The sequence below is a fragment of the Lepisosteus oculatus genome, chromosome 5 (assembly GCF_040954835.1).
Source record: "Lepisosteus oculatus isolate fLepOcu1 chromosome 5, fLepOcu1.hap2, whole genome shotgun sequence".
In the NCBI taxonomy this organism is placed as follows: domain Eukaryota; kingdom Metazoa; phylum Chordata; class Actinopteri; order Semionotiformes; family Lepisosteidae; genus Lepisosteus; species Lepisosteus oculatus.
In genome coordinates this window covers 34,415,277-34,441,519 of record NC_090700.1, presented here as the reverse complement: position 1 = coordinate 34,441,519, position 26,243 = coordinate 34,415,277, and the positions used below count along the sequence as shown (strand labels likewise).

Genomic DNA, 26,243 nt, shown 5'->3' with positions numbered 1-26,243 from the left:
TGCAGTTTAAAAGCTATGGTTACTGTGTTGTTCCGTGTGACTTTCAAGCAAATGCACAAGACAGGATGACAGCTGTAGCATATATTTCAAATTAGATTAGCTCGCAAGATCACAAAAGGGGCATGAGCAGCACCCACGGAGCTGGCGCCAGGGACTGCAATTACTTAAAAAAGTTATTTGACATTTCTGCTCCATGTTTTGAAAGCGAGGGTGTACACATCTGCTGCAAATACCTCCAACCCATTCATAGCATGTGCATAGAGACAGGAAATCTACCTATTCTATGAATGTGAAGGTGGTAGGGAATTCAAAGGTAATAGTTACAAATGTTAGGTTAGTTCACATCTCTTTAATTCTTTTTAGCAAGCCGGAGGATGACTTCTTTCCTGCTTCTCCTCAGAAAAAAACAAACTTTTCTTTTCCTGTCTCCTCCCTCCTTCGCGTCTAGTGCCAGGTTGCAGTGCGGGTGAGGCACACATTAGCTTCTGCCTGGAGACAGAGGCTGGAGCAGTGGAGCAGGCTGTGGACTAAAGTAGATGATTATAGATGATGTCCCACCAGCTGCCTGCCGCCGACACCTGTGGCAAAACCCCTGCAAGGCAACTAAAGCACCACAGCAGACAACTACGTCAGCATGATGCGGCTCATCCCATTAACGCCCTGCTTAGTACAAAGGACTCAGTGTTGACTTTGGAATTTGACACAACTCAAAGTCCAGCATGCTTGCGCCTTGACTGGTCTTTCTTAGCACCTTTGGGCCCAAACCTCTGCTGGCCACTGATGCTGTTGAAGTGATCTTCCTAGGGACTGCGATTCTGTCAGTACTCACAACTCCATTTAAAGACATACTATATTGCCACATAGCTGCTCCTTTTGTTAGATTTGTACATAGCTCTTCTATATAATATTCTTGTATTGCAATTCTTTGATTGCTTTTCATCTTTTAAAGCGAAGGACTTTAAAGATGACCTTTAGATGAAAGGCACGTTATGGGGTATGTTCAATATTAATTCACTAAACGATTTGACTATGGCACAGTGGCAATTCTTCTCATTTCCTTAATGGTCCATCTTTTTTGACTGCCTCTTGTTTTTACTGACGTATAATTATACATACAGTAGCTAGTGTGCTACAGACAATGCTTAAGTAAGATGGAGGGTCAGTGTTAGGGCAACGTTAGAGATATATTGCAGCATGCCTGCATCCTATCAGGTTTTTAAGAGAGTGAGATTATTATACACCATTACCCTATGTATTAATTCATCTTATACAATAGATTTAATAAAAAAGAGGCTACTGTCAAAGTCAGGTCTTATTGCTGCTTCCAAGTGGCTGAAGGTCAGGTTAGGGACGAGGTTCAAAGCCATTTATTGTAATGTAGAAACCCTGAGGTCATAGGGAAGACAAGCATTTCAAACTATACCATTTTAAACAATCCCATATTGTGGACTAGCCAAAAAAAACCCTTTAGATAAAAATATCATCGCTCAATTTCCTTGTAGAATCAAGATGCAGCCTGCTACCTGGTATGAAAGAAAAACGGTTCTGTTGTACAGTCACAGTTTTAAAAGAAGTAAATCTGTGAATCAGACAGTGACTTTGCTGGCACATTAGCAGGGTAAACATGATTTGCTATTGACCTGGGTCGACAGCACTAAACCAGGAGCGGGGGGGTGGGGAGTGGGGGGGTTGAGCGGGGGGTGCAACCAAATACAACCCCAGGGCACAGGAGCTTGACAAAAATGTACCAGTGTTCACCATTGCTGAGTTGTTTCTCATCACAGGAAGACAGAAAAAATAATCACAATGACCTCTTTGCCTCTCCTGACAACTGCAAAAATTTAATTGCCAATAAGTGAACACTAAAGCCTGTGGTTGCTGAGATTCCTCTATTCAGAACCTAATTAGGCTTTAAGGCATTCGGGTACTAGTCCTGGCTTGTGTGACGGGGCAAACACAGCAGATCCGAGACATTTTCTGAGAGCCTTATAAAAAAAAACAGAAAAGGCCTTGAAAGAAGGCAGAGATCTGTGAATGTGTCTGACCGTAGAGGAATTCAAACAGCCTGAATGGAAGAAAAATGCATGCAAGAGCAGAGTTTGGTTAAACCTTCTGAACAAAACTAACTTCATACGGCAGATCACTGCTGATGAGATCTTATTTCTGATCAGCCTCCCGGTACCCCTTTCTCTTAAAAAAAATGGTTTAGAGCTTTTCCAGCCATGAAAGCTCTTGGAAAACCACACTGCAGCCCAGCAAAACCACTGATCTGCTCATAACCTCTATACTTTGAAAACAACAACTGTCCTAGATGTGTTGTTTTTAACTATTTATGGAGACATCTCCCGCTTTGTCAGGAGGCGAGGTGCATGATTGCAGTAAGAATGCAGGTGGCCGTAGTGGAGTTTAATGGAAGCATGCTTGTGGAGAATTGTACAGAAAAAAGGATATCAAAGCCAGAACTAACACACTATGAGGTACAGAGCAGACAATGTGGTGTACTGAGATTCGTGTTTGAGCTCGTAAGAGCTAGGTGATTCATCCTAACCAGAAAATGTTATCTTAACACTTTATTCACATGCAGATTAGTACTCTGTACGTACATCTTACAAAAAACAATATGGCAGACAGCAGACCCTTCTTTTGGGAAAAGATCCAGGTAAAGGACCTCTTATTATTAAAGACCTATAATGTGAAATCAGTCCCTGGGGTTTAAATCAGACAGGTTTTCCCTCGTGTTGAAGTACTCCAGATTCTCAGTCCCATCCAACTGTGCCCTGTTGCACATATGGTTCCCTTCTTGGATTAAGAGGCTGAGACGCGTAATGGGGAAACGGGGATTATTACAACCCCATTAATTGTGAAGTAAGTCTGTTGTGGCAGCGACATGCTAATCCAATAAAGCGTGGAGGAGAAGGAAAGGGAGAAAGAAATAAAGCCAGAGAGAAAAACAGAGGGCCAGAGACAAGAGAGCGGGAGAAAGCTCTTCATATGCTTTCTGGTCTCAGCCCCCCTCTGTACTGTACAGAGCAACCCCAGGTCCCTGTGTCTTTCCAGACCCTCTCTCTGACTGATCTCCACTGGGAAAAAGCCCCAGGCAGGAAATAACAAAAGATGTAGTGTTCTGTAAAACATCAAGTCTGAAATTAAAGTAATGCGTTGCAACTTTATTTTAAAACAAGTAACACTGGTGGAAACAAGACAAAAAAATATCGTCATACTCTTTCATTTCCAAACGTAAAGCGTTTTACATCCTCTGCAAAGTGTCTTACAGTCTTTGCTTATCAGTTTTTTTCTTGCTATCAGAGGGGGCAGGGGGTGAAGAAGGCATTAAGACATGCAGATACGATAGATGGTGTCAAAGCGAAATAGTCATTTGTTCTGCTTTCAAATGAATGAGGTTTATTTATCTGTTTTTCGCTTACAAGAACTCTCGTTTAAAATATTTTCCCCAAGAAAAGTCACAAGTACTGCTCATTAGTGATGCAGTTTTGACATATTACATTTATATTTCAGCACGTATTTTCACTTTGTAATTTCACTTTATACCCTCTCAGATTTTGGAAAACTCCCCAGAAGAATTAGCACTGATTGCACAACACTGAAAGCTGATAGAAACCAGGACACCCTGATCAAGTCCAGTCCAGCCTGCCCCGGGGGTGTGTCAGGGCAGTGCTTAGGGAAATCGCTGGCCTGGTAAGCTCGTGCAACAGCCCAGCTGTAGACAGGTCATTTTGGACATGCAGGGCATAACCTGGACTTCAAAACAAAGCCATAGATGGCAGAGCTGCTCAGAAGCTCTTATTCTGTTAGGAAAACTAATCTATTTCACATTAACATTTTATCTGAATTTCAGCACAGACCTGGATCTCATTTTTAACACACATGAAACACATCCTGTTACATTTTTTATCTGAAACTATATACAGTACTGCATTATAAATGATAATAAATGCTAAAAATGATACATTTCTTTAGCATCCTAATAGGTACAGACCCTAAAAGACCAGCACACAGTGAAAACCTGAGTAGACATGAATGAACCCCAATAGCTGCAAACCCTGAAACCAACACACAGTAGAACTCTGAGTAAATATGAATGGATCACTTGTAAGCTACAACACGGTGGCAGGAAAATTAAATGAAGAAACAGTGAGAAAGAAGAAGCTAAGTGATAAAGTACAATACAAAATCAAAGAAAACTATTTATTAAAGCCTTTGATGTGTAGAGTTATAAGCAAGGTAAAAGCAAATCAAATTTGCCTGGAGCTCTGGGTGAGGTTAAATTTTATACTTGGCTTTCCATTCCTGCTATTGTATGGGCAGCAGGTTTCTCTTTTACAGATATGAAGTGTGACAGGTAAATGGTTTGTTGTGGCCCCACAGGGCTGCTTTTCAAATATGCTCTTTTTTCAGGAACATTCTTGCTAGTCCCTAGGAGGGAGAGAGCTCTGCCCAGGACTGATAGGCTCTTGAAACAATTAGGCCTGGATTGGAGGTATTTTGGGGAGTCTGTGTGAGTTCAGAAATGTTGCAATAAGGGAAAGCAGAGCTCCAGACCTAATCAGAAACAGACTCACAGGGATAAGAAACTAAACCACACACACACAGGAGAGAGAGAAAAATAATGACACTTTACATATTTGGTTGAAAAGCTCTTCAAAAGCATTAAATATAATAAAGAACAGCCTATGCCTGGAGGACAACGTATGTGCAAAAGCCAACAAGAATGAATTAAGTGAAGCTAGTGAAACCACCAAAAAGATCCTTTTTACCATTCCTTTACTCTTTTTTAAATACCAGAAATAGCCAAGCCTTTGTTTTCTATCTACAAAAAAGGTGGTAGCTGAGTGAGGAAGCAAGTACTCTTCTTAATGGGCTTGTCTAATTTGAATGCACAACCTGGTTGTTTTCTATTCCTGGTGCAGGAGAGACGCTCTAGGTCTGCGATCTGTCCATTCATAAAAATATATATCCATCTACCTCTGGGAGCTCTGATATAGATATATAAGTTTAGTTCTGCTTCAATTGCCTCTAGATGAGCCTGAAGTGGTCTCTGGCAGGAGAACAGGCACAGAGTAACACATTTTTTGAATGTGCTGTTTTTTCCTCTCATATATATTTTTTGGATGAGTCTTAGGTTCTGTGAGGAAAGAAAGCTCCTTTCCGTGATGTTGCAAAACCCCCAAAAAAAAATTTCCTGTACATTGCCCAACAGGAGAAGCATATTTGATGCAAATTTCCTAGCAAAACCCAGTGTTTTCTTTCTAAAGTCCAGAAGTGTTGGTCATCTGTTTGCTGTCAGGTTTTGAACAATGGCCTGGCCTGATTGAACTTATTTATGTAACACACAGTCTGACTCCTACTTGAGAGAGAATCATTGACTTCAGTTACACAGTCTGGGGTTATTCATGAAAACTACCAACCATTTTACCACAGCAGAAAAGGCTGTTATCATCTCCTTCTGTCTTTCCATGGTTCAACAGTTTACTGGTGTGGTTATGGCAATACTGTGAGAGAAACCATATTGTCAAAACACCTGTTTTTTCCAACAAACACTGAAGGTGATTCATAAAAAAAATCATTATGGTAAATGGCTTATAAAGGCAAGGAAAATACACATCCTATAATATATAATATTAAAATATAGGCATTTACAACCTGATTTTGTTACCATGTTTTTGTTTCTGATCAAGATGCAAAATCAACACACAGGAGCATGTTTGAAAGGAGCTGGATATCTAAACAGAGCTTAACCTTATGCAGGAATTATGCAGTTCCCATGCTTACAAAACGACCCTTTACTTCCTTGCTACTGGGTCATTATTGTAAGGTGTGGGATTATATTCAAGGATAAGCCAATACTCAATGATTATAAACTATTCTGTTTTTCTGAACCCTTTCCATCCCTTCACTCTCTAAATCTGTTATTGATTAGGTGATTAGCTACAATTACCGCCTTTCCATATTATCGATCAGTTTTGGAATATTTCGTAGAATCGGATCTTGAGAATACTCTCTAATTGAAATATTGAACATTTGGAAACAACTCCCTGCCTTTTATTTACTCTTCTTTACAAAACACCAAAAATTTGAGTCTATGGTAAAAAATCAAAGTCATTTTCACAATGACACAATAATCTATCTGCATGCAGTTCTGCATTTCTACTGTACAAGTATCTTGATCAGGTTGATCAGGTATCTTTATCAGGTAGTTTCTCAGTTATGACCATTTCTGCATTGATTGTGCCCAATGCGCATTCTCCTTTACGGACACTTTTACAGAATCTTTTCCATAAAACACCTCTCCTAGAATAAAAAGGTACTGAGTAGAGAATCTCGGCTTCCTTTGAATTTCTGCCATATACAGTAAATGTAAATCCAGCATCAGCTCAGCAGACTGACAAGACCACTCAGCTGCATGCTGATGGTTATGAATTCAATACTTGCCGGTAATTTTCTGTAACTTTTAATTTGCATTTACAACAAGACCTTCGTCTTATTTATCCTGATGGTGGTTTTATGAATGTGGTAAAAAGCTGGCCTTTAAAAGGCTGATATGTACTGTATATACCAATTATTTTTATCAGTCACCCCCTAATACATTATAACTAGAAAATATGGATTAAGAAGTTTTGAACAATGTTGACAAATTTTATTAAAACCACCAGTATACAATTGCTACTGCATTTAACATCCTTTAAAGAATACCAATAATTTATAAAGAGCAAATAAAAACATATGGACCAGAGAGCTATACCCAGCTGTGTATAGTAGCACAGATATAGGAGATCCAAGATGATCAAAGACATGCTTGATGCCAGCCAGTTTGTAGATTCATACAGTACCACCATGCTTTATGAAGAAATTCCAGGGAAGTTAAACAGGAATATTGGAAGACAGGGAACAGTTAGTGAGGAAGAGGTTAACACAGCCCAAGCAAACCCTAAGCAGGCAGCTCAAGGCTGAGCATGAAACTCTAGCTACTGCTTGTCCTGTTAATCTTATCAGCGGTGCTTTGTAACCCTGTATCTATTTGAATGGACAGCACTTCAGGACAAGTGCAGCTCAAACACAGACGCTATCTGGTTTCAGAGGGAGATCTGGAACAAGGAAGCAGGGGAGAGAGGAGGCTAGGGACAGCTATACGATCCTCCTGGCTCCTCTTGGCACATCTATCTGGTCTAAGAAACCTGGAATTTTCAAGCGGGACTCCTGCTCCTGGATTTGTAGAGCCTTCTCTTTCAGTCTGCATTCAGGAAGGCTTTAGATAATCTCCATTTTTTTAAAATGGCAATTTAAGCAGGCGATCTCTCTTAGATTCAAAGATGAAGAAGAATATTTTTCGCCTTTTCAGTTACTGTTTAAACAGGTGGGCAAATGAGATATTGAGCTTTGTTTCCTCTTCCTTGGTCCTATGATTAACTATCAAACATAAGTTAAATGTTCAAATGTTAAAGCGGTCCCCTCTCATCAAGTCGGATTATTATTTTGCTGGCTTTCTGATCGAGCTGGAAGAAGAAATTCTGTTGGCTGCCAAGCAATGAGACCTTAATCTCTCCTCAGAGCCTGACGGCTGAGGGGGAACAGAGATGGTGCGACAGAATAGTGTGGCAGAAAGTGAGCTGCCAGTGGCCAGCGCTGTGGTACACCAGAGGCGGGTACGGAGGCGGTGTGTGGCGTCTGCTGTTTCTTTTTCAGTGCTCAAGGTTGAACAGTTTGACTCAGTCCTGACATTAATAAGAGCTGAGACCGGGGAGACACAGAGGGGTCACTGGTCACCTGGCCACAGGGCAGGTAAGCGCAAAAACACCACAGAGAGAAGGGAAAGCACAGCCTGAGGAGACTCACGAGCCAGCTGCTCTATCTCCCCTGCCCTCATCTGTTTAATTTTATTTGTCTTTTCATCAAAGAAACAAACAACAAACAAGCAAAGTAAATAAATAAAACACCAACTCCCTCCAGGCAATGAGGCATTTCTCCCTGCTGAGACAGCAAGCAGCGTTGTGCAAACCTGGCGCACGAAGCATTTTCAAAGTGCAATCTGTTTTAATTGAAAATTACAAGATCCTGAGATCCTTGAGAGAGCAACATAAGAAATTCAAGAGTCCTCTGCAATTGCGCAGTGGTTTTGCCCAAAAAATGAAAAGAGATGGAAAGAAAGCAATTCTGTGTAACCATCACATAACAATACGGAAATAATTTCAACCTTGATGTCTGTCAAGATAAATAACACATTGCAGCCACAAGAGGCTTCAGTTAGAAGGAAAACAAAAAAGAAACACCTGGTTTAGCACAGACCACTCATTTACTCTCTGGTCTAATTTATTCATGTAATTAAAGAGGGCTGGGTAATTTCCCCATGGTTTTGCAGTGTTTAAGAGGGTCAGTGCTGATTTGACAAAGGGCTTTAAAATGCACATACTTCTGAGTGTGATGGATTGTCAAGAGAGATGTGCATGTACAGAGACTGAAAGAGAAGAGAGGCAATGGGTTATTGGGATTGTAACAGGGTTTCAATAGCCTCGGAAACATTTAACCAGAACTCACACAGGAGCCCACAAGAATATCACCTTATCATTCTTGGGTTTACCAATGTGGCTATAAGAAGGAATTAATTTCACACCGCGTGCATTCTATACACAAAAAAATATATATAAGAGGAGGTTTTAAAGCGTGCATTGTAGTGCCTGACAACTTTACAACCAGGATTTCAAGAAAGAGAAAAAAGAAAACATCTGTTGTGATACTTTTCTTGACATTGGCTCTTTGTTGTTCAGCAGCACTGCCAATACAAAGGATTTTCAAACTCTCCTTGGGCTCCACTGGCAGAAATAGAGGACAAGTCTGCATCTCTTTATCAGAACAGGTTGATGGAAGCAAAACGGTATTTGGCTGAGTATCATAGGAATGAGAAATTGCCATAAACTGATAGCAATTATTTTGACTTGGGGCACTGCAGCAAGGCTGACACTGTAGAAAAAACAAACCACTGTAGACACAAGCAGCACTGAAATGCAGCACATTCAGCCTGCTCCTCAACAAGGTTGCGATCTTCTTAGGAGTTTTACTGGCATGTTGTGTTCAGGAATTTGCTCTCCCTGATTATATAATACTATAACATGCACTTGACCTTGTTTGCCAGTGTTAAAGCCTTCAGTGCCCTCTGGAAACTGAGTCACACACGGCACATAACAAAGCTGCCAGGAGACTGCAGAAAGAGGAACCCAGCATCTACATTAGATGGCTTCTCATGTGCCCTGCACAACCTCCTGGGACAAGCTTGTAACGGCATGTTTTGTTTCCTGCAAGGAAAAGTTAGCAGAGCAGAGGTCTTGCGTGACACAGCAAGCATTTTGATATTTCTGGAGACAAAGCAGGACAAGGCACTGGATCAGGATGCTTGTATAGTAAGTCACAGGAAGACAAATATGGTATTTGGAAGCTTCTGAACCGCAAATTGCACCAACCATTATTTCTTATTAATTTAACTGGTAACTGGCTTTGCTGAAGCAAACCTACCCTGCTCAGGGGCACAGCACCTCCTACATGGGGTATGAACCCACAACACTCTGCGCAGGAGTACAGATCCATCACTGGTGCTCTGCACTGTTGTGAGTGAATTCTGCTTTGAGCATAGTTTCTAATTAATGCCAGAACAACCTCTACCCTTATTACAGCCCAGGTAATCTCTTCCTTTGCCCCTGTTATCCCAGATCACAGAATTAGCTTCAGCCCCAGATATTACAAACTCAAACTTACTGGCGCCAAGTTCTCATGTTCACACCACCAGCAATGAATGGATGTGTTATGCCATAACTTAAGCTTTTCTGAAAATATGTGTTGCCATTGCTAACAAGGGGACTGCTTAGCTAAATCCTTGGGGAGGCAATGGCAATAATAACCTTGTAGAACGCATGCAGTCCTTGCACCAAGCACTGCAGTACAAGCTACAAGCAGCAATACAAACTCTTATCGCAGCCTATTAAAACTACAGAGACACAGCTTCATTCATCCATGAGACAGCGGGGCAGGAGTGAGAGAAGCCCCCTGACACCTCTCTGTCACAGCCTCGGCACTGCGAAGGTAAGCACAGCGGGCCAACCTCAAAGAAGGCAAAAGAAAGGAAAAAATTAAAACTGAAAAGTGAGTAATGGCTTTCCGTGGAAGCTGTTATTACCAGGTGTTTGAAATATTATCATAATCTATTAGAACGCATCAGCATTCATTAGAGTGATGTCTCTGGAGACGGCGTCTTTTTTTGCCTTTCGGCTCTTTGCCGCCTCTAATGCACGACGCTCTCCCCCCTCCCGCTATTATTTTCCAGCCTCCCCCTTCCCACACTCCCCACACACACTGCAGGAGTACACACATCTGTGCTCCACACTACCCATCTCCTCCACTCCTCCAGTCCACAGAGACACAAGCCAGGAGTTTCCAGAAAACCACCGCTCTCAGTCCTCCAGACTCCCCTCGACAAACAGGTCAGGGAATCTCTTTCTTCTGCAGCCCCCAACCATTCAGCAAGGACACCTTTCATCTCTCTCCTTCTTTCACTCGACTCCTTTACTTTACCAGCATCACAGAACCACCGCAAGGCCTGACCTGGTAAGAAATCAGGCTTTATCCATTCCTATTCCTTTCGCCTTTGGTTACCCCAGAAACTTGCATTTGGAGTTTGGTCATCAACTTAGCTTTAACTTACAGCATGATCTCAGCTGTATTTAATTCACATGCATTCGACATTTGCATTCTGCGCAGTGCAGCCAGGGCTAATGCAAATCATAAACTTACTGTGCAGTAACACCTGTTCCAAATTATTAGATCCCTCAAAACCCCCAATGAAGCAGCACTTCAAGAGAAATTTGTGTTCTCCATTTACTAGCACGGGTGTACAAAATGGGCTTTTGTGAAGCAAAGCTTAGGCCTTATACGTATCTCCAGTTGGCCACTTGTTGGCTTGCATGAATGATGGCTTGGATAGTGTGACGCGACCAAGGAGAAAAAAGGGCTAAGTTTGCAGGCATGGAAATCAAGCAGTGGAATGCTTAAAATTAAAAAAAAAAAATCATTCTTGTTATTTGAGCATTTGAGACTAGAAAGAAAAAAGTAAAAAATCAAAAAGAATAAGTCTTTGATCTGAACTCAGCAAACCTCGCCCTGTACCACATCTGTGCTCATTAAATACACAAATTGGTCTCATTAGCAGTTGTGTGTGATTAAAGCGTGTCCACATGCTAAGTGAAGATCTTTGACCCAGCTTTTACTGCCATCGGTCCTTCATCTTGGCCCTGGTTTTTCTTTACAGAAGCCAGAGTACCTCAGCGAGAGGCAGAGAGGGGGGACATGAGCTGTGAGCCAAATCATTTGGTCTGAAGCCGCAGAAAGTGACCATGACCAAGCAGAGCACAGCTGGGGCATGGCATCATTGAGGATGCTAATCGAAGAGCTCGGTTACAGGAGACCCCGGCACGCTTTTCAATTTCTGATGTTTAATATGGATTTGAATCGGATGCCCAGGATGATTCTTTTGACATTGAAAATAAAGTGTGTGCCAGGAAAGCAAAAATAACTGCAAATTAGTTTGACTTCAAGATTTAATGGACAAGATCTAATCATGTAAACATACATGAGGATCCAATGATTTCATTGAAGACAAATCTTTTTTCATGCAGTTTGCTATTTCTACCATTAAGGATCCCGTGAGTCTTGGAATTATTACATTCTTGAAGAATATATGTAATTTAGCCTGACAAGAAACATTTCAGAGTGCACTTTCTTCCTCTGTACAGGAAAGATGATACTGTTAATAAAGTTGATGCAATGTTTTGTAGAGCTTCCACCCGGCTGTCAGAGGAAACAAAATCGACGCGCCAGTCTAAGAGAGCACCTTTCATGTTTTTTATTTCAAGAGACAGTCATGAAAATCAGGCTGATTTGTTCTGGAAAACCACACCAAGATAAAACAAGATAAAACTAATGACGGGGGAAAGGAAAAATCAAGTGAATGTTTTGAATTCTGCCACAGAAGTTCTGAATTGACAAGGAAGCAGGGAGCAGGAGTGAGTGAAGACTGAGCAAGTGTGTGCTGTCAATGTGACTGCTCGGAACATCCAAGCTGGAGGCAAACCCTCTCACCCGGATAGACGTTTCGAGGTGCGTCTTCCCGAAAAAGAACATTAATGATCCTTTCAGAAATTGCGGGATGACATCCTCAGACCTAGATTGTAAACATGAATGGTTACCGTGTACGCCTCGTTAAAAACTTTTTTTTGTATTCCTGAGACAAGACCAGGGGATGTTAACCTACTGTATACAGTATTGCAGCCTGTACCCTTTTGTTTCTCAAAATATGGTCTCGCAACCCTTATCATAAATTGTTGAAGCAGGGCAGTTCTTTAAACCTAACAGATATCATAACTATAAAATGAAAGAGGTAGAATTATTTATTTTAATTTTGCAGTAAAATTAAGAACACATGAAAAATTACACACTTTTTTTTACATTTACATTAAAATACCTAGATGTACATTACATTAAATACCTGGATGAAACAAAGTAATTGAATTTTAAAAATCTGGCTTGTCTGGCACCCCCAGGAGGTGTGTGGAACCCCTGGATCAGAAGACGACTGAACTACAAGGATCGTGTTTTTGTCTTTGATACCAGCCATTACATTTCCTTATAGATCATTCCCACCTCTCTACCTTTCTTATTCCCCTGCAAAAGTTCTCAGGCTACAGAGAAAAAGTTCCTTAGATCAGGCTGTGGATTGCTTATTAGTCCTGTAGCTTACGACATTTCTAGCTCAGACTCTTGCATGCCCAGTTCTCCACATACTGACCAGCAACAGCTGACTTCTTGTCATGCTGGCTTTTAGCTCTTCCTAAAAGTCAGCAAAAATTAATTGAATAACCGCTCTATCTAGGCTGGTGGAGAGCATTCTTACTAAATCAATTGTCTATGGCTATAGTCCAGCTCTTCACTTAAAAGTGCAAGCTATATGTTGAACATTTTCCTCAGGGAGTTTTTATTATTAGTTTCTGCTAATGCTCAGGTCAGTACATTAAGGCAAAATTTAGAAACACAATTTGACAAATGTTTTTATCAGAAAAGGTAATGTGCAATGGAAGTCAAGCAACAGAGGTCAGTCAGTATGAGGAAAAAAAATATTTCAAATAAAATTAAACTTTAAGGGAATGAATGTGCCACTGCATGTAAGCAGGAGGTTGTTTTTACAAGTTTGTTTTCCCTTTGTGAAGGGGTTTTGCTCCACCATGGTTAGTGTTGATTCAAAGGGCTGTAGGAAAATTGGGTGTCTTGTATTTAATAAAAAAACATGCTCTTGTTCTTGGTAGAGTGCTGTAACCCGAGAAACAAATCAATAAAAACAACATGTGAACTGATAAGAATTTCTATGAATTTCCAGTCCTCTCTGTCCTCTAGGGCTTTGCACTGTGGGGTGAGTGTGTGGAAGAGAAGGGCTGAATATTGATAACTGGAGCAGTCGGGCTCTGCTCATTTATCTTACATGGGATGCAGGACCCTAAGCAAGTTGTAGACTCACCTTTTTTCAAGCCCAGGCCTATTTTGCTATTTATGTGATAAGTGCCAAAGTAAAAAGAAACAAAAAAAGGCAGAACTTTAAAACAGAACAGAAGGAGGAAGTGTTTGATTTACACTTTATAATTTATAATTGTTTTTAATTAATAAAATATTTTACTAGAAAGATGCACACCAAGATCAAATCTAGCTTGGAACAGTTCAAGGCATTTACAAACAAGTAAATACATTCAGCTCCGTTTAAAAACAGTTAGGCGTGAAAGAAGAAAAGAGCTAATGCTAAAAAATATTTTTTTTATTTATAATAACAATGGCAAAGAACAGAAAGAATAGTGCCGTGGTTCACTAGGATGACCAAGCTGGATGGCCTTTTTTTCCATCTGAACCGAAGCGGAACTCTAGCCAGTCATACCAATGGCACAGAAAGGAGTTGTCACTTCCTTCCTAAACTGCGAAATGTAATTTTCTTTCTCTGTCAAACTCGCCCCAAAAACCCAGAAGGATCCAAATATAAAAGAAAATAGACCTCACTGATACAGGACAGTAGCAACCAGTCGTCAGTATCAGGAATCCATAAATTATAATCATTATTATCATTAGCAGCATCAGGGATATCCTTACATCAGTGTAAGGATTACATAGCAAATGCCTGCTTCACATTAACATTCTATTCGTACAAGCTGAACACAAAGCACAGGCTGAACGAACAATCCCACGGCTCAGTGTGTCCAAAGCCTTTCGAAAGAGAGCTAAAGCACTTTCTGTAATTCTTGCCTTTCAACGAAAGGTGAACCCCAAAGGCAAAGCTTATGAGATTAGGCCACCACAGACAATAATTTAACAGCTTTTCTGCACTATATAACTTTACACAGCTATAACTTCTACCGGTGCCCATCATATCCTCCAGTGACTCAAGCCAGAGTCAGGAGAGGCTTGACTGCAACTGCAGTTACAAAGTCTCCATCATTTCATTTTGTTCTGTCAGGGCCAGCAGTAAAATACAAGCACCTTTGCAAGCAGCTAGCTGGTATTCACATTTTCCTTTTGCTTTATATTTGAAAAGCGTGGCGTTTCTGCCTTCTTAAAGGCTGACAACGCATTGATAACATGTCTGAAAAAGCTTCTTACACAAACATTAGGTTTGGTGCACCTACAGTACCACGACTTGTGTCAACTTGCTTTGAATACACACTGTTGGACAATTCAGGATTATGTGAAGAACATTAGCCAAAACTAGACTTTTCATTTTTCAATTTTACAGTGCAAAGCATCCATGGGGTGAACAATAAACACTTTGGCTAATGCACTTTTGTATGCATTTTTGACAACGATACAAACATGTTAATGAGTGGTTCACTAGGATGTCCGTGCTGGTCGGCCTTTTCTTCCCCGAGAACCTAAGAGGAACTCTAGCCAGTCATAGCAATAGTGCAGAAGAGAGCTACTGTATCACTTCCTTTCTAAACTGTGAAATGTTATTTTTTTTCTCTCTCAAACTCCACAAAACCCCAGAAGAATCCAAATATAAAGAAAACAGATCTCACCCTTTACAGGCCTGGGTGTGCCTAGTAATGGAGTTCTTATTATTATTTATAAGATCTTACTAGCAGGACTGCTTATCAAAAGCCTCTCGGTACAGATGCCAAAGAAGCTCTAACAATGTACTGTATGTAATCACAGGAATGTTGGGGTAACTAAGTCCTACTTACCTGGTCAGCACTTTTCATTTTCTACCAGGAAATACAGGAGCCCTGTATGGGAACCCAAGGTGTAGTCTGTGTCCTGGCAAATCTAATCAACAGGTAGAAATGCAAAGCTTGGTTTCCTCTAACAGCACCAGGCTGATGGAGAGAGAGAGAAAGGGAATGCAGCAAACTGCCAAACCTGGGCCGGCAGTAATCAATTTTAAAGTGATGGGCTAATTTATTTACATTATAAAGTTAGTATAATTACAGTATTTACCCAACAGTGTAATTGGATCTTTGATCCGTTACATTTAAAAAAAAAGGAGTGTGGTTTTCCTTGGCTGTAGCCTTGACAAAGAGTCTAAGAGGCTTATCGCTGTAAGACAGCAACAGGACGGGCAAATAATAATACATCCCAAAGGCACTGTGGAATTGTAAGAAAACTCAAAAAGGCAGATTGCAGAACAGGTCTAGAGAAAAGACCAGCAGGAGATATAGCCAGGATGCTACAGTATATTTTAAATCTGACATCACTTCAATTGCTATTGGTCTTTTTTGCCACTACAGTCAGCTGATTCACTGAACAGAAATGAACTGTAGTGTATAGAGTATTAACTGCAAGTGGGGTATGGTTTTACACGTGTCCAGGTGATTGCATACATAGACAATTGTTCAAATTTCCCTTCTCAGGTCACTGCAGGGTAGGTGGTATAATATTTCTCTACAGCCTTATTGAGGGAAAAGGGTGTAGTGAACCAGACAGAAGACAAGTGACCTTTGGCAACCTAGGATTTCTGGAAAAAAGATTCCTGGAAAGGGACACATACCTGTAGCTGCTGGTGAATAAAGAGAGGAATGGAGACTGTGGGGTGGGTGCTCTAAGGAAACAAAAGCTGAACAGCTGAACAGAGACGGGATGGTGGGGCAGAAGTGGGGGTGAACTCTGAAAAGCACAGCGGGGGGGATTCTGTCTCCTGTTCCGGACACTCAATCAGCAAATGTGAGGGTCTGAGACACCAGCCCCACATTTCTGAAGCTAGGGGCCCTGCCCCACAAATCACCACCCTACCAAGCCCCCCTCCCTCTCCCTGCCCAGAAGAAAAACAGGCAACTTTAAAGTCTGCTTTCTTTGTCAGTTACAGGAGGTTAAATAGTAAGCAGAGCAGGTCGTGAAAAGGTCACTGCAGAAAAGGTCAGAGCAGCCTCCTGCCGAGCCGGTGAAAGCTGTCAGCGGGTACTACAGATTATTATATACAGGAAGACCCTCTTATCACCCACATCATCAACAGCAGCAACTGGCCACTGAGATCAATCTGACACCCTGGCTTCTTTCAAGAAACAGCAGGATGACAACCTGGGATCACTTGGCTAGCAGCAAGCAACCAAGCATGGGCAAATGGTCTCCCCTTCTTTGTAACTTTTCATGAGTTCTTACGTTGTTACTGTACATTCTTATGCCCGTCATCAGCTCCTCCTTGCCATGTGGCTCATTCAGAAGTACCGTTTCCTAACGGGAGTTCTTCTTTTTGAAGTAATAGGCATTCGAGATGTCCTCTCATTTTTTTATTTAGAGTTGCCAGTTATTTTCGTAATACACATCCAGTCTGAAATAATTAATTGTGTGTTTTCACTTGTGAGCTGTTTGGGGTTTAATGAACTGTTAATGAACTGTAAACCCCAAAACCGCACACAGGAGAATGGGGACACATGGGCAGACCCACCTTTGTACCAGAGGTTCAGGGTTGGTTGAACTCTTGAACTGTAGCCCTGACACTGGCTCACACTGCTTGCCTGAGTATTTTTTCAGTTGTATGTTACTTAACTTCTTGTAGTTGCTACTGCTTTCCTGTGTTTATGTTTTTGGTATTTCCTTTAATGTCTTTGTATTGGGGCATACATGCAAATAAATATTTCATTGCACTTGTGCATATGACAATGAACTGAACTGGTTGGAGAAGAGAAGCGTCCCTCACCAGCAGCACTGTAAACCCACAAGAGACCAGACTCCCACAGGGATCATTGTGTTACTACAAGTTGAGAAAGCCCTATATCCCCATCCTACCATCACTGATACCCAGCAGGGATTTGGCATCACAGAAGACAGCTTGTGCTTTACTGGTTGTCTTTATACATAAGAATACCTTCTTAATAAGGGTGGTACAATCTTACCTACACCAGAACATCCCAGATTTGCTCCTCATGACTGCAGTGTCTGCTGTGTTTTGTTTTTATCCAGGTAGACTCTCAGTTATGTTAATGAAACGTGGCCAGTAGAGATTTGAGATTGTCAAAGTTTTGAAGACACATTAAAAACAGCTCAGTAAAAGTGTACTGGTACTGAAGTGACAAAATTATGGTTGTGAAGGAGAAACACACTGTCGCCAGCTGGTTTGGATCAACTGTGGTATGGAGCTGCACATTAATAGAATAGAAGACATATGAGCCACATAAAAGCATTATGTTCAATATAGAGAGATGGCCTTCCAGAATTATACATTATAATTTATGAGATAACAAATAGCCTCCATTAAAAGTCCATGCATGTGCTACTACTTAATAAAGAGATTAAAAACGCATTTTTAACAGAATGCTAGCAATATACACTGCATGAATTGTCTAATCCTACTGTATATCTAGTTAATCTTTCTGGCTTTTCCAAGAGCTTACTGTTCTTAGAGTTTACCGTACAATGAAACGACTCTGTTATAGTGTGTGTCCAGATGCTCTGCACAAAAGCTGCACAGACTGGGCCAGACATAAATGTTCTCTCTCTCTCATTTACTCTCCGCTTTCTCTTTCTTCCTTTGCAGCCCTAGTGGTGCTTTAAATCAGTCAAAATCTCTGTTTGGTCCAGTGGCTCTGGCACTGGTCCCCAGATCTCAGTTGAGACGCACATGTTTTCTTGTGCTATGGCTCTTTATTTGACAACAGAACACAATTTAAGATGGTATACTTTCGAAAATCTTACTACAGGCGCAATCAAGAATTCCACACACTTCCTATTTAGTACTATATAAGAGGGAATGGAAGAGCTCGATCTTTATATGTCCCTGCCTTTAGCTACAAGGACTGGAAAAAGCATAAGGACATGGTGGGATATTTTGACTTCTGTTTTCAATTAAAGAGATAAACTGACCCATAAAAGCCCGGTTCGGAAATGGACAACTGGGTTGGACTGCTAAGCACCTTAGGATGCGTGCCCGATGCATGAAGAGCATTAGCAACACAAAGAAACAGTGTATAAATAACTCTGAAATTATGAAGCACTTCCTGCCCAGCTAGTTTCTCACAGTAAACTCCACAGTTCATGATTGACTGTTTGAAATTGCGAGAAAGAAAAGGAAATTTACATGGCATTTCTAGTAGAAATCAAATCAGAATGAGATCTCAGATGTTGAAGGTCAGCGCCTTTCCCCTAGTAAGTATCCAATGGTCATGTACAGGAGCAGGACATTTAACAGCAGGTTTAATTCACTAAGCCAGTAGGACCCTCGGTATTACTGTTTAGTCTTTAGGATAATTCCTTTAATCAGCTCAGGAGAAAGACTGGAGCAGGAGACTAACTTTTGTTCAGACGGTAATGATTAAACCTCTAGACATCCAGGCCTGAGATCTCATGGAAACAGACAGTTCCCTTGGTGCAGGAAAAGTGACTATAGTCTGCCAGTAAGACACTGGGTTGGGGCGGGATGCTGAAGAGGCAGGGATAGGAATGAAGCTTTAAAAGCAACCTGTCTCACGGCAATGGGCTCTGCAGTAAAGCCTGCTCCTCTGTCTCTCAGACAGGAACAGTTTGTTATAAAAGAAAGCAATTAGATTAAATCCCAGTGGTAAAATTTGAAAAGGACAGACTGAATAGATCTAAATTGTACTGAGCTGGTTCTAACAATCTAACACAGAGGGATCTGCAGTACTAGACACTACAGCCCCATCCTTCACAATAATGAGAAGGTTCAGAAAGTCCATAATCCTTTATTCTTTGTCACAAGAAAAGAAATTTATAATGCATTTTCTTGGCATCTAAAACAGGTCTCTGCTGAGAAAAATCTCATGTGACTGTTTATAGATAAAAATATGAAATACTTAGAGAAATGCATGCAAATCTTGATAGAATTTACATTTTAAATACATTTGAATAGAATTGATCACCAGTGTTGTTCATTTTAAAAATAAGGTCTGCAGTGCTCCGAATCACACATATGGAGAAGCATTAAAAATGTGACAAATGAGTGTTTGAACCAATAGTATTTGTTGCCTTTTTAATGCCTTTCAGTTTTCAACTCGTAAAAGTAACATATTATCCAAATGTAGACATGTTTCCAGCTAAAATAAGACCGAATAAAGAAGGAAAACAAGGAACTGACATGACATGTTCCAGACGTAACCAAAGAAAATGTTTGCATGCAATACAAAGCACCCAAACAAACTTCTGTATAATGCCTGGTTCAATAGTGTCAGTGGCTTTCTGTGCAACAACGTAGTCACAGTAAATAGCTCAGCCCTGTGCATGAGTGAATTCTGGAGAGCAACGTTGTTGAAGATTAACAGTGACCAGCTCAGACTGACAATTTAAACCCAGCAAGTCTTCCCCTGGGACATCCTGGGACACAACCTGGAGCCGTGATTGGACAGCACTTTAAAAGCGCCCCGAGCTAGAAAATAGGCTGAGAGAAAAACAGGAACACAGTGCACCTGCTGTCCGTCAAGCTCTGCTGTTAGTGGGTGTCAAGGAAAGGAGTCGGCTGTGCTTTCTAACGTTCGTTTCTCTGGGCTGCTAGATGAAAAATGGAAAGATCCCTTTTGAACTGGAATGTTTTTACCTTTAGCACTTTTCTAGCGTTGGATGACCCTTTGACAAAGAAAAAAAGGAAAAATAGCTTTTTTTTTACCTTTTGAAAATACTTTTTTTACACTTTGGTAACAACGGACAACGTTCATCCTCAGAAAATAAATCAGTGTGCAAAGCGCTGCCCTTCTCCTAACCAGACCTACGCAATGCATTCATGTGCTGGAACTTCTCGATGTTTTTCCTTTTACTCCAGTTTTTCACGGCTCTTTATGAATAAACTTAAATTTGCCACAAACATGTCTACATTTCTGAAGTTCGTGAAAAAAATAGCGGGTAAATGCCCCCCAACTTCGTATGCAGTCGGTGCGCTCTCCCCGACGAGCCACACATGTGGTCCGAGCGGATTTGGCTCGGCTGTGCGCGGACATCCCTTGGGACATTCTCCTCTCTTTTCAAATGCTGCCATGAGCCTCAGCTGTTGCTAAGGACACCAGCCTCCAAGCTGGTTAGACTGCCGTTCCTGGCAAGCCTGAGAGGGAATTTAAATTGGACATCCTCCCTTTCTTCTCTTACCTATTCTTACAAATAAATGTTTTCCTTTGTTTTGGGTGCTTATTAAGGTGAGAGGCTGGGGTCCTGGGGAGGCTGAAGTGGAAGTCGTTTAAGGTCAGTGGCAGGAGGAGACTGATGGCACTGTGCGCCTACCAATCGCAACACTTGAGCCTCGAAGAACACTCACCCCCCCCTCCCCGTCCCCGTCCCCATCCCCCTGTGTTCCTCACTTCATATTTACTACTTTACACGTGGGTTAAGCCCGGGTTTGGGAAATCTCCATTTTGAATGTACTGTAGGCCCTGCAATCACACTGGAGTGAAATTGTGATTTGGCTGCAGCTGGGTAGGGGCTTGGGAATTAGCATGCTTGCTCCCGGAGAGGCAGGGATTGAAAAATCAAGATTCTAGGGAAAATGAGACATGTGGCAAATTAGCAACCAGAGCAGCTGTCTGCAATATCCTTTCAAGTACCCCGTACTAGTGTGTCAGAATCATCTGTGTCCACCACTGAGCCACCCTGAGTCAGCGGAACGGATTGATTCCAGCGGCCAGGTATGAGAGAACGTTTGAGCAGTGCAGCCTTTTTAAAAAGCGCTGTGTTCATAAAGAGAGCAAATAAAATGTTGATCCTGTTAAATCTGTCAGCACCAAAGATGAATGGATTCGGCTTAACAACATTAATTCTTAAATGTGGGTTTTGGTGGTCATGATCCATTGGCAAACCACACACCCAGGCTGCAATTAAATTGATCGTTGTGCACTAGTGGGTAATGAGAAGAAAATAAATTTTACAGTAGTCGCAATCTAGATTCTAATATGTTTTTCAATATCTCTGATCCCTCCCAGTGCCACGAGTCACACTGCAAGACACCACTTTTTTAAGGGGGTTGGACTTTTTCTACAAAGAAAAAAATGTGATGCCACCAAACAGGTGCAGAGGAGTACAAATGGCCTCCTTCTAGCATGACCTTTGACCCTGATCCTACCACATACCGGGATCTCAGGTTTCCCTGTTCTCCGTCTGACTGCTGGCTCCTCCATCACCTTACAGTATATCAGCTCCACACTTCAAAAACAGTTTCTTTTCACCCTGATTTTAAACCTATTTTATTAGTATACACAGTATGACATGGATTGGCTCTGTCTCATCTAGTGGATACATGGACACCATACTCTCCTTTGTGCTTTACATTCTGGGCACCCTGGGCTACTAGATATCCCTAAGGTTTAACTGAAAACAGTGGGTTGTAGGATTTTCACTTATTAGGGTCCTTATCCCCATAATTTTGTCTGTGTCCATTTTTAAAACAAAGAACTATTTTTATTTGTCATAGCTTCCGAATCTCTGTGATTGAAGTCCGTTCCTTAATAAAGCCGCTATACTGTACAGCATTGTACAGTATGTCCACAGGCATGTGTCAGTGTGCTTGAGGGGAAAGATCCCTTAGGTTAATGTAAAGATGTTTAGCTCTCTTCTCCACACTGTCCCACACTGAATTTGGTCCCGAAAGACCAAAGAAGAAGATGGCCCCCTACACACACCTTTGGTTTCACATCTACATCATTCCACATAAAGAGGTACCCTTTCAGCTGCAACCCGAATAAAGCTGAGCCCAGTAAACCAGCTACAGCCGAGTTAAAAGTTGGGATGGTGGAATTAGCCATTTTATAACACATAAGAACTGGAAAAAGAATCTTGACTCATTTCAGTTCGACCAGAACTAAAAATGAAATACTTTGAAAACGCAAAGTCTTGCAATTCAGTCCGCTGCATCCCACAGCCTCCTACAAAGAAGGTTTTCTGTTGAGACGTTCACACATTCGTCCTTGCAATCAATCACTGCACTCTGCCGTACCCCACAAGAAAGGCCAGAGCCTTTTTTCCACTGTAAACTCATGAACTTTGACTGATGCAGCCCGATACAATGCTGTGACAGCAGGTTCCCCATACGGTGCAGTCCTGTCACCCTAAAGGTTAAGCGCTCTAGTAAATGACACTCATAAGGAGAGAAAGCAATTACTCCCTCCCAGCACAACACCGTGTCTGCCAGGCAAATAGTATTGGAGAATTCCAACCCTCCATTTGTTCAGTTCTTTTCAAACCAATTAATTTATTGTTATTCTCCTCATCTGCGTTTCTTTTTTTCCTATTGTCCCTATAAGCTATTCTCTCCCCCCACCGCAAAACCTCTCACTACAAGTCTGCCTTTCTACCCTGTGCCAGAGTCCATAAAATAACAACAGAAACAGCATGAGCAGCCCTGTCAGGAAGAATTTTTTTTTGGGGGGGGGGGGGGGGGCATGTTGGAAGGGGTGGGGGTAGTTCAGGAATTGAGCCAATCCAATTACAGGCAGCACAGCCCTGGGTTCTCTTGCTGCATTAAATTCACATCTCAACAGTCGCTCCTTCTCTCCTTCGGTTTGGCTGGCTGGGGGAAGGGAAGTGAGCGCGCTGTTAAGGGCTTTGCCCTCGTGCGATGTCATCTAAGGCGCATCAAACCTTTACAAAGCAGGCCCCTGTCACGCACTTACATGTCCTGTCAAAAAACAGGCTTTTCTCCACGGATGCCCAGGCTGCAGTTTATTGATGGCATTCAGCTGGGGGAGGCCGAAACAGAAGCTAGCTGCTGTCCTCCAGCACAACCGAGGAGAAGAAGCCTCTAAGGTCAACATGACATCACCATATATCCTTACAGTGACTCCTGTAAATGTCACAAAAGCACAAGCTCAACACTGTTCATATTATTTAATACTATAACAACTTCATGGGAAATTGGCCCCAAAGGGGACATATCACAATCCTATCTCTGTGATTTGTAACATTATTCACATAAAAATTGCAAACAAAGGTAAAATGTAATGTAAACACCACTGATGGTAGAAGAGTGCATTAGGTTTCCTGGCTAAAATTAGTGAGGCAATACAGACAGAAAAAAAACACAGTATGTACTGTAAGGCTTCTGTTGAAAACCTAAAGAAGCCTTTATAAAACATGTAACAACAGCAGAGCCAGGATTAATCTTTATCTGTTTTTTTAGCAGGATTCAATTTAACCATGTAGCAACAGCAACAAAAAAGAAGTATAAATAATTAAAGTAATCCTGATTCAAATAAGAGGATTATGCAGTCCGGATTATTTTTTTCCCCCTGATTACTCTTCTTATTCAGAAAAAAAAGAGAGGCAAGCCCCAGGCCCATGTGTAAGTGTGTGCACGTACAGTATGCGTGTTTCTGTACTGTGCACAGGATTTTAAAAGCTATTTGTTTGGTTAACAAATGGCAAACTACAGCAGGTCAGTAGTATGGAAACAGCTTGCTTCCATCTCTCACCTCCCCTTTCTCTCTCATTCATTTGCTCATCTTATACAACCTTCCCTGGAGACCTCTGTCAGATTTCACAAACGCTGCAGCTGTTGATTCAGGGTGCTTGAAAGACTTTTTACACCTCAGAGTTAGGAGAACTCGCCCTCTCATTCCTGAAATAAACCCAGTGTGTCAGAAACCTGGGTCTCAGGGGGGAAGTAAGACAAATTCCTCAATCCTCTGTCATGCACACTCAGCCAAGGGTTCCTCTGACATTTACCGTACCGGTTTCAGAAAGTAAAAAATATTGGTTTTATTAATCTTTGTCAAGCTCATCAGAAAACTTTTGCTGCTACATTACATAGCTGTGACAGTCTGGTTATTATGCATATCTAAGCAACAGCAGCTGTTACCACCTTGTGTAGCCTGATCTCACCAGATCTCAGCAGCTAGGCAAAACTGCACCTAGTCAGGACTGGATGGGAGACCTCCCAGGTAAACCAGGTTACTGCTGGTGTAAGTGATGTTAGTAAACCTGTAGGAGACACTCTTTTGTCTAAACAAGAATTGCAAAAACCAAAACCCCATGGGAAACGGTGGCAAAGGAGGTGCTAATCTTGGGATGAGACATTAAAATGAGATTTTTGTCCTTAAGGACTGCATGGCACTGTTAATAAGAGTAGAGGTGTTAATGCTGGTGACATTTCCCCTCAACTCATCTAGTTAAGCACCTTCTCACTTCTCCTGCACAAGTGCTGTGTTGTTGGACTGTTGGTAGATAATGGCTGCTGTACAGTATGTCAGCCAGGTGGGTGCTGCACTTCAGTAGTAATCCACTCATATAAGCTAAGGCATGCTCTATATAAATGCAATTAACTAATCATCACAACACCTGGCTCCAAAGCAACTTATTCCTTGGCTGCTAGTTAACATGAAGTGTGGATTAAAATAGCGTGGCCTGCAACAAAAAATATTAAATTAAAACAACCATGATTCTCCTATTGCTTACTTTCTATTCAGAAATATGTACTATTGGCAGCTGTGTACACTCTCCAAGACAAAATAAAATTATTCTGAATTTTGCATTGAAATTTTGCATTTGACACAAAAACACAAAAAATTGACAGGGCACATTTCATAAATGCATCTCTAGGTAATGTAAAATGTCATCATTTTGCAAAATTCATGCCTTCACGACAGTCCCTGACTTTAATGCTAAAACTTATATATTCCAGCCAGAGATCTAGCTCTTCAGATCTGGCTCTTTTCCAAACTGCAACTATTACAGCTAATGGGCAGATCAAGGTTATATGAGGCTACAGTCAAGCCTTCCTTAAAATACGACCACTACAATGAATGGATCTCATGTTCTGGGATGGCTTGCATTAAAAATTTAGGATAAGTATAAATTAATTTTTTACTTGTAAGATCCATAAATTTGAAGTCATTATCATCGGATTTCGATCATAATGAGCCCACATGAATATTTTAATTGTTACACCTTCACAAACTGGTAATGTAGAAGATTTTCTGAAATGCTTCAGACTAAGTTAATGCTGTCACTCCTCAATAATTGTTCTCAAAGCTCAGTGGAAAAATGGAGTCTAATCCTCTTTGTGCATAAGTCAAAACAAACACCAGAAAAGGCACAAAAGGCACTGGAGCAAGATGTAGTTTTGTTCTTTCTTCAGATTTCTGCTTTCTAATAAAGCTTGTCTTGTGATTCTCGGTTTCTGATTTGAACAGCAGGGAAAAGAGAAGCCTGTGTTTTCTGTATTAAAGTTTGAAGACAGTAATCTCTGGCTAAACCCAGATCGTAAAGCACACGCTGGTAGGTACACTAGAGTTAAACCTATTCTTTCGACTCAAATGATCTAGCAGCTCAGCATTTTAATACATCCAATACATCAACCCCAGCCTAGCGTCATAGAGCCAATAGCCTCCCACTCCTCCAGAAAAAACACTCTAGTGTCAGCCTTCCACCAGCCAATCATCAGACATCGCCATCTCACTGGTTGTGTAGCTCAATACAGTGATGAAAACCCCAGTGAACCAGTCTATCAGGAGACCCACTTCCTCCTCATCCTGGCACCAATCCTGAATACACAGGGTCCGAGGTAGGATTCCTCAACAGTGAATCACATTTGCTTACACAAGATCTTAATACAACAAAGATACATTAAACTTTGACAAAAAAATTGGAATAAAGATTACACTAAAAAACGATTTAATGACATTTTAAAAAATATTTGCCATTTATATTGTCAAGCTAGTGTCTTGTACAGTAGCTCCCTTGCGATGCCTTAAGATGACTGATTCATTAATTAGATTATAAATTAACTACATCTG

At 41.2% G+C, this 26,243-nt stretch overlaps 1 protein-coding gene across 1 annotated transcript in view; it reads right to left on the bottom strand.

The window, feature by feature from the left end:
* The window catches only part of plxna2 (plexin A2), a 226,267-nt gene that overhangs the window by 160,057 nt on the left and 39,967 nt on the right, over positions 1–26,243 (bottom strand). The gene's annotated exons all lie outside the window — the stretch shown is intronic.